The sequence below is a fragment of the Grampus griseus genome (genome assembly GCF_964374135.1).
Source record: "Grampus griseus genome assembly, chromosome: 18".
Lineage (NCBI taxonomy): Eukaryota > Metazoa > Chordata > Mammalia > Artiodactyla > Delphinidae > Grampus > Grampus griseus.
Window position 1 is genome coordinate 4720131 of NC_139012.1, and position 13102 is coordinate 4733232.

At 39.0% G+C, this 13102-nt stretch overlaps 1 protein-coding gene across 1 annotated transcript in view; it reads left to right on the forward strand.

Annotated features, from left to right (window-relative positions):
• Positions 1-13102, forward strand: part of NALF1 (NALCN channel auxiliary factor 1) — a gene marked incomplete at both ends in the record, with an annotated part of 574280 nt that overhangs the window by 190756 nt on the left and 370422 nt on the right. The gene's annotated exons all lie outside the window — the stretch shown is intronic.

Consider the following 13102-nt stretch of genomic DNA (forward strand, 5'->3'; position numbering starts at 1 on the left):
ATGCTTCTACTGAGAACAACTAGAAAAGCCAGATAAAATTTGTAAAATATGTTTGAGAGGATCAGACAGCTGCTGAAGCAGCCAAAACCTGAAGGGCCATTGCCAAGAGAGAAGGGAAGACAACACCGTGAGCCAGGTTTGCTGGATTTCACTCTACGGGAGCTGATACAGGGCTGGAGACAGAGAATAGGTTGAGAGCAGCTGCTGAGAGACAGAGAAAGCACTAGTGTTTTCTGTAACCTCTTGAAGCTTGGGAGACCCAACTTGGAGCTGAATTTTGCTGTGAGACCCAGGAAACAGAAACCCGGAAGAGACGTTCAGAGAAATGAGCCCAATATTCAGTTTCAATCAGTTTCAATCAATTCAGTTTCAATTTGTATCAATTTCTCGAGTTATTTGCTAATGAAGCTCCGCAGGGCAAAAGTCTAAGAAGCCAAGCATAAAACAGCTGAAAAGTAAAACAGTTTTATTTTCCCCTCTACCTTTTTCCTGGTGCTACGGACTGAGAAATTAGAGTTCAGAGCTTGCAAAGGAGAAATTGTAGAAAACAACCTAGACTCTCTGTTGTCAAAGGAAGACAATGGAACAGAGAAGAATAAGTATTAAATGGATGACAAATAGGCTATAAATAGTTTTATGGTAGACAGAAACCCAAACATATCAATAAAACCCATTAAATCCAGTAAGACATATATAAGTAGTCAAATATTACACTTGACAGGTAGTACCAAATTGAATAAAATATGCAACTGTATAACGTTCAAAGAAAAACAACTTAAAGATAAAAATACGGAAAAATTGAAAGTAAAGATATGGAAAAAATAGATAATAAAACTCAACAAAACTGGTTAAATTTGACTAGCATAGATCAATATAGATTGTATAGATAAAGAAAAACATTTTATACCGATAGAATAGTTATTTCACAGGGAAATGTAACAATCCTAAATGTGTAGGTGACACACAGCTTTACTGAGGTGTAAGTGACACGTAACGATTGTATATACATTTAAGGTATGCAGCGGGATGGTTTGATACATGTATACATTGTGAAATGATTACCACAGTCAAGCACATTAACGTATACATCACCTCACAGAGTTACCTTCTTTTGTGTGTATGGTGAGAACACTTAAGATCTACTCTCGTTAACACATTTCAAGTATGCATTATTATTAACTATAATCACCATATTTTAAATTGTCCTCACTTCCTTCCATTTTCTCCAGCCCCACAGAAATCATATATGAGAATTTCTGTATCCTGGCTTTTTCTTATCTCATTCTGTTGGAAGTCTTTCCTGTAACTTACAAATTCTTTCAAAGCATAAGCACGATAGCTGTATCATAGGGCGTTTTTGATGGGAATAGTTTATTAAACCACAACCAGCTGGCTTGCTAACCGTCTTTCTTTTTTAGTTATGCTAATACTTTGTCTAGAAAGTCATCCTCTCTAATACCGTTCAGTTAGCTTCCCCAGCCATAACCGTGCTCCTGAGCCAGCAGTGTGCGGCGATACCGCCATCCGCTCTTATGCTCTGAGATGCTCAGTCCGCTTCCACCGCTGTGACTCTCATACATGCACCGTTAAGATGAGGCAGAAACCCCAACACAAGGTCTCTACATCAGCTCCTTTTCCTGAAACACCTGTAATTCAAGAGCAGGACACAACTGCTATGCCTGAGTCAAGGTGAAGGGGCTTCTGAGTTAAAGTAAAACCTAATGAGAATGGTGAGCTAGGGTCCCCCTTTGTGATAAACGCCAGGGTTAGCGTGGCTGCGTTAAATGGTAGGTGATGACTCAGGTATCCTCGTTTCCCCTTTGCAGAGACATCTTCTGACTTTGGTCTTTATGATGTTTATCCACACATCCCTCCTTGATGGTCTGGTTTGTCCTTTCACAGAAACTCTGCACATTTCAGAAATACTTAAGGACGTAGGAATTCACCTAGGACAAAGCACATTCATATTTTCAGGAGATGTATTTCGATATTCACAGGTAAATATTAGGAATTGATGGTTATGAAGGAACAAGATAGATGAATTTCAGTTCAACAATATGCAGTGTGCATAATGATCACTATGTTATATCCTGCGCATATAAAGTCTTTTTTTTATTTATTGGAAACTGAACATTTCAATGTCTGGTACAGTGTCAGATACATGGTATTGACTTAGTAGATCTGTGTGGGATAGATGCATAAATGCTGACTTCAATGCAGACTTTTTTTTTATTGTACTGACATAGCCAATGTTTTAGTTCAGTTAACTGCATCATAGAGAAATAAATAAGTGAAACCCAACCTTTGGTTTTAGTGAAAATATAACTACGTAAGTTATGACAGTCACTTCCCACCAGCTCTGATATGTGTTTACTGCAGTGATTCTCAGCTTCCCCTGTGCATAAAAATCACCTGGGGATTTTGTTAAGATTCTGATCCAATAGTTCTGGGGCATTCTGCATTTCTAAGAAGCTACCAGGCAATGTTGGTTCCCCTGTTCTGAGTACACTTGGCCTCAGCCTGTGTTTGTCACACCTGGCTGCACGTTGGAATCACTCAGGAAGCTAGAAAAGGTGATTCTGAATCCTGGGATTGGATTGGTGTGGCATGAGAAGATTATTGTCTCCTAGGTGATCATCCCCCTTAGCCCTGGTGGGTCGGCCCCAGGCAAAGTCCGGGATATGATCGCTGATAAAGTCCTGTCATCCACGAACTTTTTAAGCTAGGACTGTGGTTACTGCCTCATGCAGAATGGACAGTGAGGTATATCTGGGTGGCTGGCTATTTTCTGACACTTCAGATATAGAAGCATCTTTCTGCAGAGAAGACTGAACAGTGAAACCAAACAAACAAGAATTGAGGAGATCTCAAGACCCTGGGTTTTCATTCCTCTCTTTTTGAGATCCAGCTACACTTACTGCCTTTAGCTTCCATGGACTGTTTCTGCATCTTTGAAAGAAACTCCCCTTTGGGGGTTATCTACCTGCTATCAAATGATTCTTGGCTAAGATAATAACTGATCAATCTAAGGACAGGGTTTGAAAGTCCCACTGATTATTAGATTATAATTGAATACATATGTTCACACGTTCTTTATAGAAATATACTGCCAAAATAGCATCTCTGCTGAAAAAATAGGGAAGTGAATGTTGAAGGAAGGATGCTAAGACGTGGGGCACCGCATCTCTCCTGATGATCCCTGGCCATTTTTATCCTGCAACTGTAGTGGATGATTCTCAGCTTTTGTTGGAGCCTCACCAAAGAACATACAAATGTAGGTAAAAGTTACATGAAGAGCAAGGGAGGAGTTTATAAAACCCATATTTCAACACATTTGCTCCTCTTCCTTCTTATACTAGGAGGGGACTTGCATAGACCCAATAGCTGGAGATACCTGGGAAATTTAAACTGTGCTCCATGAGGCTTGGTTCCATGAATGAATCTTTAAACAACTATGTACTTACCGTGTTGTTCGCACAGTGATACATAATTTGCAGGGGCAAAAAGGCTCTATTTTCATGGCCCCTACCTTCGAGGAGCTTCCAATACAGTTTCTTTGTGCATCATTTTCTAAGTGCTGGTATAATGGACAGGAACTCAGGATTTATAGCCTAGTTGTCCGCATTCAAATTATAGCTCTGCCACTTTCTGTTGTGTGAGCCTGGGCTTCATTTCTGTGTCTGTGGAATGGGAATAATAACTGTCCACCTCCGATGTGTATTGACAGGATTAAATGATTTCAAGTCAAGGTCTTGGAATAGTCTTTTGCCTGTGGTGGGAAGTAATCAATAGTTTTTAGCTATTATTACTATTATTGCTTTCACTGTTATTTTTATCTCCAAATCTGTATTTGTTTTCTTAAACCAGAATGCTGACTCTTTAAAGACAGGTTTTGTATCTTTTAATATTTCACATATTATCACCGCGTCTCATACTGGTCTCAAGGTCTAGAAGTAGCACAATCTATGTTGTTAATTCCTTTGCATTTTTAGGGTTCACTCATCGTTATTGCTCTTAGGCCTCACAGAACGGCTAACACACATGTCACATGTATTTCTTTCACTAAAGCATTATTCTTAGAAAAATATTCATGCAAATGAAGTCTTCAGGGGAAAAAATCTTAAAGGAATATTTTCCCATATACTGTTTTCTTTCTGATAAATCTTTCCATGAACAATCAAACCCAACTCTGAACACTTGACCTATAGATTATTTCAGTTTCATAGTTATTAGTCTCAAATCTTATAATGTAAAACTGTTGTGAAATTAATTAAAGGTTATGTGAATGTTGCCAGGAAAAGTGACTAAAATAGTTTGAATGCCTTCTTACTTTATCATAAGAATATTATATTAAAATGAAATAAAACCAAGTAAGCTGATACGGCTGAGAATGTTTCATTTTAAATTATATTTTAAAATTCCCTGCCCTGACTTTTTAAACACTAAAAAATATTTGCACTGCTGCATAAACAAGCCACTTTCTCACCAGTTTAGCTGTAGGCTGTGTCATCTAGGGCAGGTTACAATTTCTATTTTGTTCCTCCAACTGCTACCATGGGTCTTAGCGGTGGAGATGTAGAATTTGTTTATAACCTTCAACACTGTGTAAACTTGTTTTCTTCTTTAGCAGAGGCATCTTCTAATTATAATTTTAAATGATTTCCTTTTCACTCACCAGAGCCATACCATAATAACAAGAAGGCAAGGTAAATTATAAATGTTTAAAGCATTAAATGATTATAATCCTTTTGAATATGAGATCTTCCATTATCTTATCATGCATTTGCTTGGATGAAGTTTGATGATAAAGATTGGTTCAAAACCACCATAATGTAATATAAATTGAATGATACTTCTCAAATATTTATATATTCAACAGACATTTATTACGTACCAACTACTTTTCTCAGGTACTGGGAATATCAACATAAGTAGAACAGAGTCCACTCATAATAATCTTTATAGGTTACTATAGATATAAAAATAAAAGCACAATGAAGACCTGTAGCTGAGCAGCTTCATTTCCACTTGGGGTACGAAGCATGGTGTCAAAGAGTGGATACCTTTGATCCAAGTCAAGAACGTTTATTTCCATTAACTGTTTATTGAATACCTCCTCTATGTTGAGATTTGTTCCTGGGTCCTAGGGATGCAAAGATTTATATGCTTAAAATCTGCATCCTGAGGAAGCCTGTGATCTGATGAGGAGAACCTACGTTCTAAACAAACAATGATGTAAAAATATGCACAGGTGAGCTTCCCTGGTGGCACATTGGTTGAGAGTCTGCCTGCCGATGTAGGGGACATGGGTTTGTGCCCCGGTCCGGGAAGATCCCACCTGCCACGGAGCGACTGGGCCCGTGAGCCATGGCCGCTGAGCCTGCGCGTCCAGAGCCTGTGCTCCGCAACGGGAGAGGCCACACAGTGAGAGGCCCGCGTGCCACAAAAAAAAAAAAAAATGCACAGGCTACAATGAGGACATGGCGGAGAGGGGTAGGGAGGGGAGATCGGTAGTACAGGCTGAGTAGTTAGGGAAGTTTCTTAGATAAAATATCACCTAAGCTGATGTTTTAACCGCATGAGTTGGAGGTGGAGGGTAAGGACACTCAGAGTAGATAGTAGGAGCAAATGCAGAGACGACATGGGTGTGTCTGCAGAGCTGTAAACTTGATTTGTCTGCACCACTGGGAGGGAAAGGAAGGTGCCCTTGTTGAGAGGTATGTTTGACAGGTAGGCAAGGGTCAGATCACACAAGGTCTTGGATTCCAATTCAAGGTGGTCAGAAGAGCAGAGGCAGATGGCATTAGACTTCGCCTTGCGAGGCAGCCTGGCTGTGGGATGGATGAGAAGTAATCCATTTGGCCTCCAGCAAAATAAATAGCTTATATTAGGTAAATTATCTCTTCCATGGGGACAGTTATCTTTTTCATTACTTCTCCCAGGAGAACAATTTGCTTTTACTGGGAATGCACTGTAATCAATCAGCTGTTCCAACAGTAATCAATCAGCAACTGTTTATTGGGCTCCTGTTAATGAGAAGCATTTTACGTTATGTGTGTATATGGCAGCCAGATGCCAGCCATGTGAGTGTCCTTCATTATTCCATCCCTGTGGGCCTGGCCCCTCGTGTATCTGTGATTTCATCGCCCATCCTTTGCCTGTAGCTCACTCTTCTGCAGCCTCCCCAGCCTTCTGTAGTGCTGCTATCAAGTTGGTCTCTATCCTGCCCCAGTGCCCTTGCCCAATCTCTCTGCCCAGAGAGCTCTCTCCAGAATCTTCAGATGGCTGCTTCTGACTCACTCAGGTTCTAGCTGTTCAGAGAGGTCTCCCCAGACTATGCCGTAGAAGCTCCCTCAGCTACCCCTGTTCCATTACTCTCTTTTCCTTTCTCTTCTTTAAAAGTTTGTGTCACTTTCTGAAATCGTCTTACTCAGTGATGATTCCACTTTGTCTTTACCTAGCATCCTCTTCCTGTGTCCTGTCGCAGGTTGTAAGGCTCATTAAAGCAGGGCCTCTTCTGCCTCATTCAGTGCTACCACCCAGCACTGTGAGCAGCAACTTCAACATAGCAAGCCTTCAATAAATACTTGATGAATCAATGAGAGAGAGAGAATTCTCATTAGAATACAACAAAATCAAATCAGTGAATCAGGCTTACCTCATACATTATGTATTTATGAGTAGGAGAGAAAGTGAGATTCATGAATACTGGGAAATATTTTAAAAATAAAAAATAACTTTGGTATAATGAACAAAAGACATATAGAGACTACTAATTAAGTTAACTATAAAATTAAGGCTGATTTGAAGACTACTATAATTTTATACTGTAAAACCTATTTCTTCTTACTACATAAAATTGTGTAAGAATAATAATAAGGGCTTCCCTGGTAGCGCAGTGGTTGAGAGTCCACCTGCCGATGCAGGGGACACGGGTTCGTGCCCCAGTCCGGGAAGATCCCACATGCCGCGGAGCGGCTGGGCCCGTGAGCCATGGCCGCTGAGCCTGCGCGTCCGGAGCCTGTGCTCCACAACGGGAGAGGCCACAACAGTGAGAGGCCCGCGTACCTTCAAAATAATAATAATAATAATAATGAAAAAGAAGCCACCATTACTTTAAAAGTAATCAAAAAGCAAAATAAAATGATGCATGATAAAAAGATATCACTAAGTAATGAAGGCGTTTCATTCTGTCACAGTCAGAAATAAAAGGCTTCTCCTTTAGCATGTTTTCCTGAACATAAATTGTTCAATATAGAGTCTTCTTGATCTGTATCCATCTTGAGCAACCACAAATCAATCTTTTAAATAACATACAATGAAGAAATGTTTTGGTTCATCTTGCAAGTTCCAGAATTGGCACCATACAATTCTAAACAATTATGTGTTTGTTTAAAAACTTCTAATGGATGGATGCACGAGCAAACTCCTCCATATTTTATTCCAGTTTATTTCTTGTTTGGCAGCTTTGGTTTTTGCATCAAGTTATGCTGGTTAATGGATTCAGTAAGTCAACTGTTTGAGGTAGTGATAGTTTGTGCATCTCAACCATGTAAGAGGAACTCAACTGACCTTCGGCATTATGCTTCCATTGGTACAGATTCAAACTGCACCAATCAGGGCACTCATTCTTTGAATTGGTAGAATCCCCTACTTATCTTCCCTTCCATACCTTCAAAAAAATGCTTTCATTTACATCTCATTTATGTGTTTTTTCTTCCTAAACCTCTCTGAATCTGATTCAAGTTTGCAGGTTTAATAACTTAGTAAGCTAGAGTGGGAGATCAAATCGTACTGCAAAGTTGTGAATAGGCTTTTGTTTCCTATCCAAGCCAATCATTTACCTGTGTAACTAATAGGTTTTATTTTGATTGGGGCTGCTACTAATATTTAAAACTAACAGTAAACAACAGTCAGGGGCCATCCATGGGGTTGTGTTCTCCAAGCATTATTATATTCAATTCTTCAAATAAACTTACTAGTTCATTACTATTATTACCGCTCTCAACTTACAGATGGAGGACTGACATTTAGAAAGGCTAGGTGAATTTTCCGCGAATAGGGGTCAGTAAGTGTAGTGGACTGAAGACAAAGTACTCATTAGAAACCTGCTTTAGCCTCAGATGGTCATCATCACGACATGAAGGAATTAGGCTTTGCAGGTGTGTGGAAGTCAACTAGGGTTCCGCAGTTCATAGAAGCAGCTCTGCTTGTTAAGATGTTCATATACTCAAATTTGGTCAAAACATTTTAATTATTGCTTGTATGTACCAGTCATCATAATTTGGATAAATATGAGGTAGACAACACAAGTTACTTTACAGATATACCAATTACTCTTTTCTTGGTACAACCATGATCTTATATTCCTTCTAAGGCTTCTTCCCAGTACTTCGCTGAAACACTTCTCTTTAGAGTTAACTGTAACTCTTTTGCTCTATCTCATGTCCATTGTTAACCTTTTCCCCCACAGTGTTACTGTAGCATTTGATACAGACATAGTAAGACACTGAACATCTTCCCTTTGGTCTCTTTCTCTTCTGCCTTGATGAGAATCTGACTTTTTGATTCTCTCAACATTCTTCTCTTTGATTCTGCCCCTGCCTTCTGCCATGTTTCTCTCCCTGGGAAAGAAATAAGTAAGGGAAGAAGTGAAGGAAGGAAGGAAGGGAGGGAGGGAGGGAGGAAGGAAGGAAGGGAGGGAGGGAGGGAGGGAGGAAGGAAGGAAGGAGGGAGGGAGGGAGGAAGGAAGGAAAGGAGGAGGGAGGGAGGGAGGAAGGAAGGAAAGGAGGAGGGAGGGAGGGAGGGAGGGAGAAGGAAGGGAAGAACTGCCTCTGAGTCTCTTTTCATATCATTTTCTCACCTCTGTGTTCTTTCTCCTCCTCTTTGCTTATCTAAATCTTTCACAATTTAGCTGAAATCCCACCTCCAAAAATAAGTCTTTTATATAGCTCCAAAAGCTAGAGTTTTCTCTTTTTTCCAAACTTCTTTTGCAACACCACATGTTTTCGAAACAAATTTGTCCTCTGATTTGTTCACATTTATTAATGACATTTTTCCAAGTGGAATATAAATATGTATAAGAGGAGGGAAAGTAAATTAGCATTCTAGTTACTGCCCCCTGCCATCCTTACCTCCCTTCTCAGAGGTTACTCGCTAAATATACCTTGTATGGTTAGTGAATGCCTGTTGATTAACCGGTTAATGTCTCCTGCTTGGAGTCAGTTCTGTAATTCTACATGAAGGACTAAAGAGCTGGTACTTAGTATGTCTTGATTTATAAAAAAAATGTTAAAATCCATATAACTCTCTGAGCTTTATACCGTCTAGAACAATAATATGAGACCAATTTTATTTTTATATACATATATATTATGTCACATATGTATATAAAAATAAATAAAACATTGGGCAAATGTAAATTAGACTTAAAATAGTCTGGCTTTGTTTATACTATTATTCAAAGTCTTATTAAGGAGGAAAGAAATGAGAAAAGAGGTTTAGGAAGGTGATAATGTGACACTAACGAGGTAGGTGCAGGCCATAAAGCATCCCAAAGGTCAGGGGAGGGACTAGACGGATTGAATGGCAGTAAAGTTCATGCCAGGCTAATGTTTCAGCATCAGCGGTATAGAATGGTCACTCACAAAGATGACTGATAAGATGGTGCATTATGGTACAGTGCTGAAGCTTGAAATGACCTCAGAAATGATTTAGTCCAGCTGTTCATATTCTAGATGTGATGACTGAACAGTAAAGGGATATATGATTTGATCAGTATCAGTATAGTTCTTATGAGTTCTTGAGTGTCCTGACCACATTTTATTTACATTTTACATTGTTTTTTTCAGAATTTCTTGTATCTATATTTTATATGTGTGTTTTATATGTGTTTCCTATAACTGGAGAGCTTTAGAAATTTATTTTTTGAAATGTCACTGACTTTGGAAATTGTATTTATGTCAAACTGTATACATCTGAATATGCTCTTCAACTGTTCTTTTGATTGTAAGCAAAGCCTATTTCCAAAACAAAAAATTAAAGATGGGATGCAGTTTTGGAATCACCAGATCAATTCGTCTTTGTTTCTGAAAATACCTGCATGCTTTATTTTGCATGCCAGTCCTCAGTGGAGACAGGTGCTAATTTTAAAAAGAGCTGCACTAATTGAAATCTGTCAGTGAAATCTACACACCTGCACTTTCATGGGGTTTTTTTGGTGAGGCTTGTTATAAAAGTTTTGGCTTTCATTTCCATTTTTCTGGGCTTTTCTTCTCTGGAGAGCATATGATCCAATAATCATATTCCATTTATCCCCTCGTTCACTTTGAAATTTGGAATATAATGTTTATGCTCATTTTGTCTTAAAGTCATTGACTTTATATACACATGTTTGCATTATAATCTCCTTAAATCTACTTAAATAGAAACTGCTATCAAATCGAGCCTTTAAGACATCTGAATGCAAGTAGCTAAACGTGGGAATTTTTTTTTCACCCTCTGTTATTGGGTTCAGTGAGGGAGTAGAGCGTCAGCCCATAGAGGCAATTGAAGCCATGGAGAAGACGTCGTCATTGAAAGATGGAAGACAGACAGAGGCAGTAAGAGGACTGATGGCCTTGGAACGTGCCCATGTGTGGAAAACTACAGAAGCTGGAGTGTTATTAGGAAGGGTGTTTCCTAAGGAAGGGGAGACAGAAGGAGAGGACAGAGGAGAGTGAAGGTGACACAGAAGGGGGTCTTCTGCCAGTGTCAGCCAAGGCCAGGCCTCTCCAGCCCACCTCATTTATATTTCCTTCCCCAGGGACCAGAATCCAGAAGGGCCACACAGAGATGTGAATAACCCAAGGAGGTGAAGACAGAGAGAAACCAATTAAATGTGTCTTTGTGTGCTCAAGTATGTGTATGTGTACGTGTATGGGTAAATGGAGATGGATAAATATATAGATACATGGATATGTAGAAAAAGATGCATAGATACAGAGATAGATGCAGCGTTTGTCACCAGAACACTGAAGATACGTATATCCTATCACAGACATTTATAATATCCCACTGTGGTACAGTAGACTCGTTTTAAATTAAATTAAGTTGCATATGCAGAGTTGTTTCATCAAGTACACATGCTATGCAAATGATAGCTATTATTTATTGCTATTAATATAGTAACATATACATTTAAAATTTTATACCCAGAATCTGAAATGTGGAGGATTAAACATAGGTATTGTCATTTCTGAGGCCTCTGGCAATATCATCTTTTCTAAATCTTTGAAGGGGAAGTTGAAGAGGAGACAGAGAGGGAGGAGGTCATGTAGCTGAACTGCTATTTGCCCAGGTTGCTTTTGAAAAATGAGAAGTAATTCATGTGAAATATTTCTCATATTTCTGGCTCTATGTCATCTGTATCAGAGGAGATGAGTTGTCCCTGAATTTGATGTCAGCAAGGATATGAGGGGCTCATGATAAAGAACACAAATCATTTGCCACTTGAGGTCCTGGTGAGTCTGTGTGCAATCCCCCAGCCCAGCGATTCCAGACGAGTCCTGCTATGCATTCTGCTTGTTCATAGCCTGCTTTCTGGAATCGAAAGCTCTGAAGACGGCCTCCAGCCTGAATCCTGGGTGTTCAGTAATCTCAGTGGCGTTGTTTCTGTTAGGTTTGACAAATTACAGACATCATTTTCTCATATTTTAACTAACTAAAAATCAAAATCAGGTTTAATATTCAGCTGCTCTCTTAAAAGACAGTTTTTCTCCATTAACATATTTTTCTCACAAATAAAGTATTATATTTTCAGATTCTGGTCCTCATTAGTATGATAGTGGGAGCACCACCTACATGGGAGGGATAAGAGGGGGTGTGCATAAGCCCCTAACACAGGGGAACACAGAGCAGGCACCATATATTGGCAGGTTTTATTATTACATAATAATTAAAGAATATGCGAAAGTACAGCATAAGAAGAAAAATAAGCCATTTTGCCAACATAAGGTAATATTTACAGAGCACCATTATATTTAAACATTCAGGTCTATAGATTCAAAAAGCCGGGAGGTTTGAGTTGAGTTACCAAGGTAAATGCCTCAGCTGCCTCTTGGATGAGCGTGAATCCTCATCTTTTCTGTTCAATAATTGATCTGTCAATCACCTCAGAGGTGAGAATATTAAACATGTCATAACATAAACTATACATGTTCTATAAACCGTATCTCAGAAATCCTTTTTGTCTCAAAACATTTGACTTTTTAGTGCCACACTTAGATCAGACCTGGATATGCAAAATAAAATCTAAACCAGCTATTAATAATTATAACAAAAATATAATTTTGTCTCAATTATTTATTCAACAGATACATATCAAGAGCTAACTCTATGGCAGGGACAGCAGGTAGAAAGATGATAAAAACAGTATTCCAGCTTTTCGGCTCCAGTGGATAAAAATGATACATTGGCTCTGTTCAGTGATGACTTTCTAATACTCTGAGAAGTGCCTGTAGTTTAATGCTATTTTGGGGACAGAGGGTGCTATCTGAGGTTCTTTTCATTCATATGTGGATGTTCAAGGATTTCAGGAAGAATAATGAACTCAAGGAAAAGCCCTAAGTTAGAGAACTCATGGTATATAGAGAGGTATGAATGAACCAGAATGACTACCTGGGGTTGTGCAGTAAACTCAGAGGGGACAGACAGCTTAGCAAACTTTCAAGTGCCTCTTGTGTAAGAGAATGGATTTAATCTGACTGGGCAAAGGAAATTCACCAAAGGCATAGATAATAGATGATGGATGATAGATAGATAGATCGATCGATCTACTCCAGTATGTGTGTGTGTCTTTGTGTATTCATTCCCATCTTAATTTTTTCTGTTTTCAGTGGAAATTTCATCATTACTTTCTGGATTACTCTAACAGCTTCCTAACTACAGGCATACATCGGAGATAGTGTAGCTTCAGTTCCAGGGAGGCACAATAAAGCAAAGACAGCAGTGAAGCAAGTCATATGAATTTTTTGGTTCCCAGTGAGTATAAAAGGTACGTTTATATTATGCTGTAGTCTATTAAGTATACAGTAGCATTATGTCTAAAAACAATGTACATACC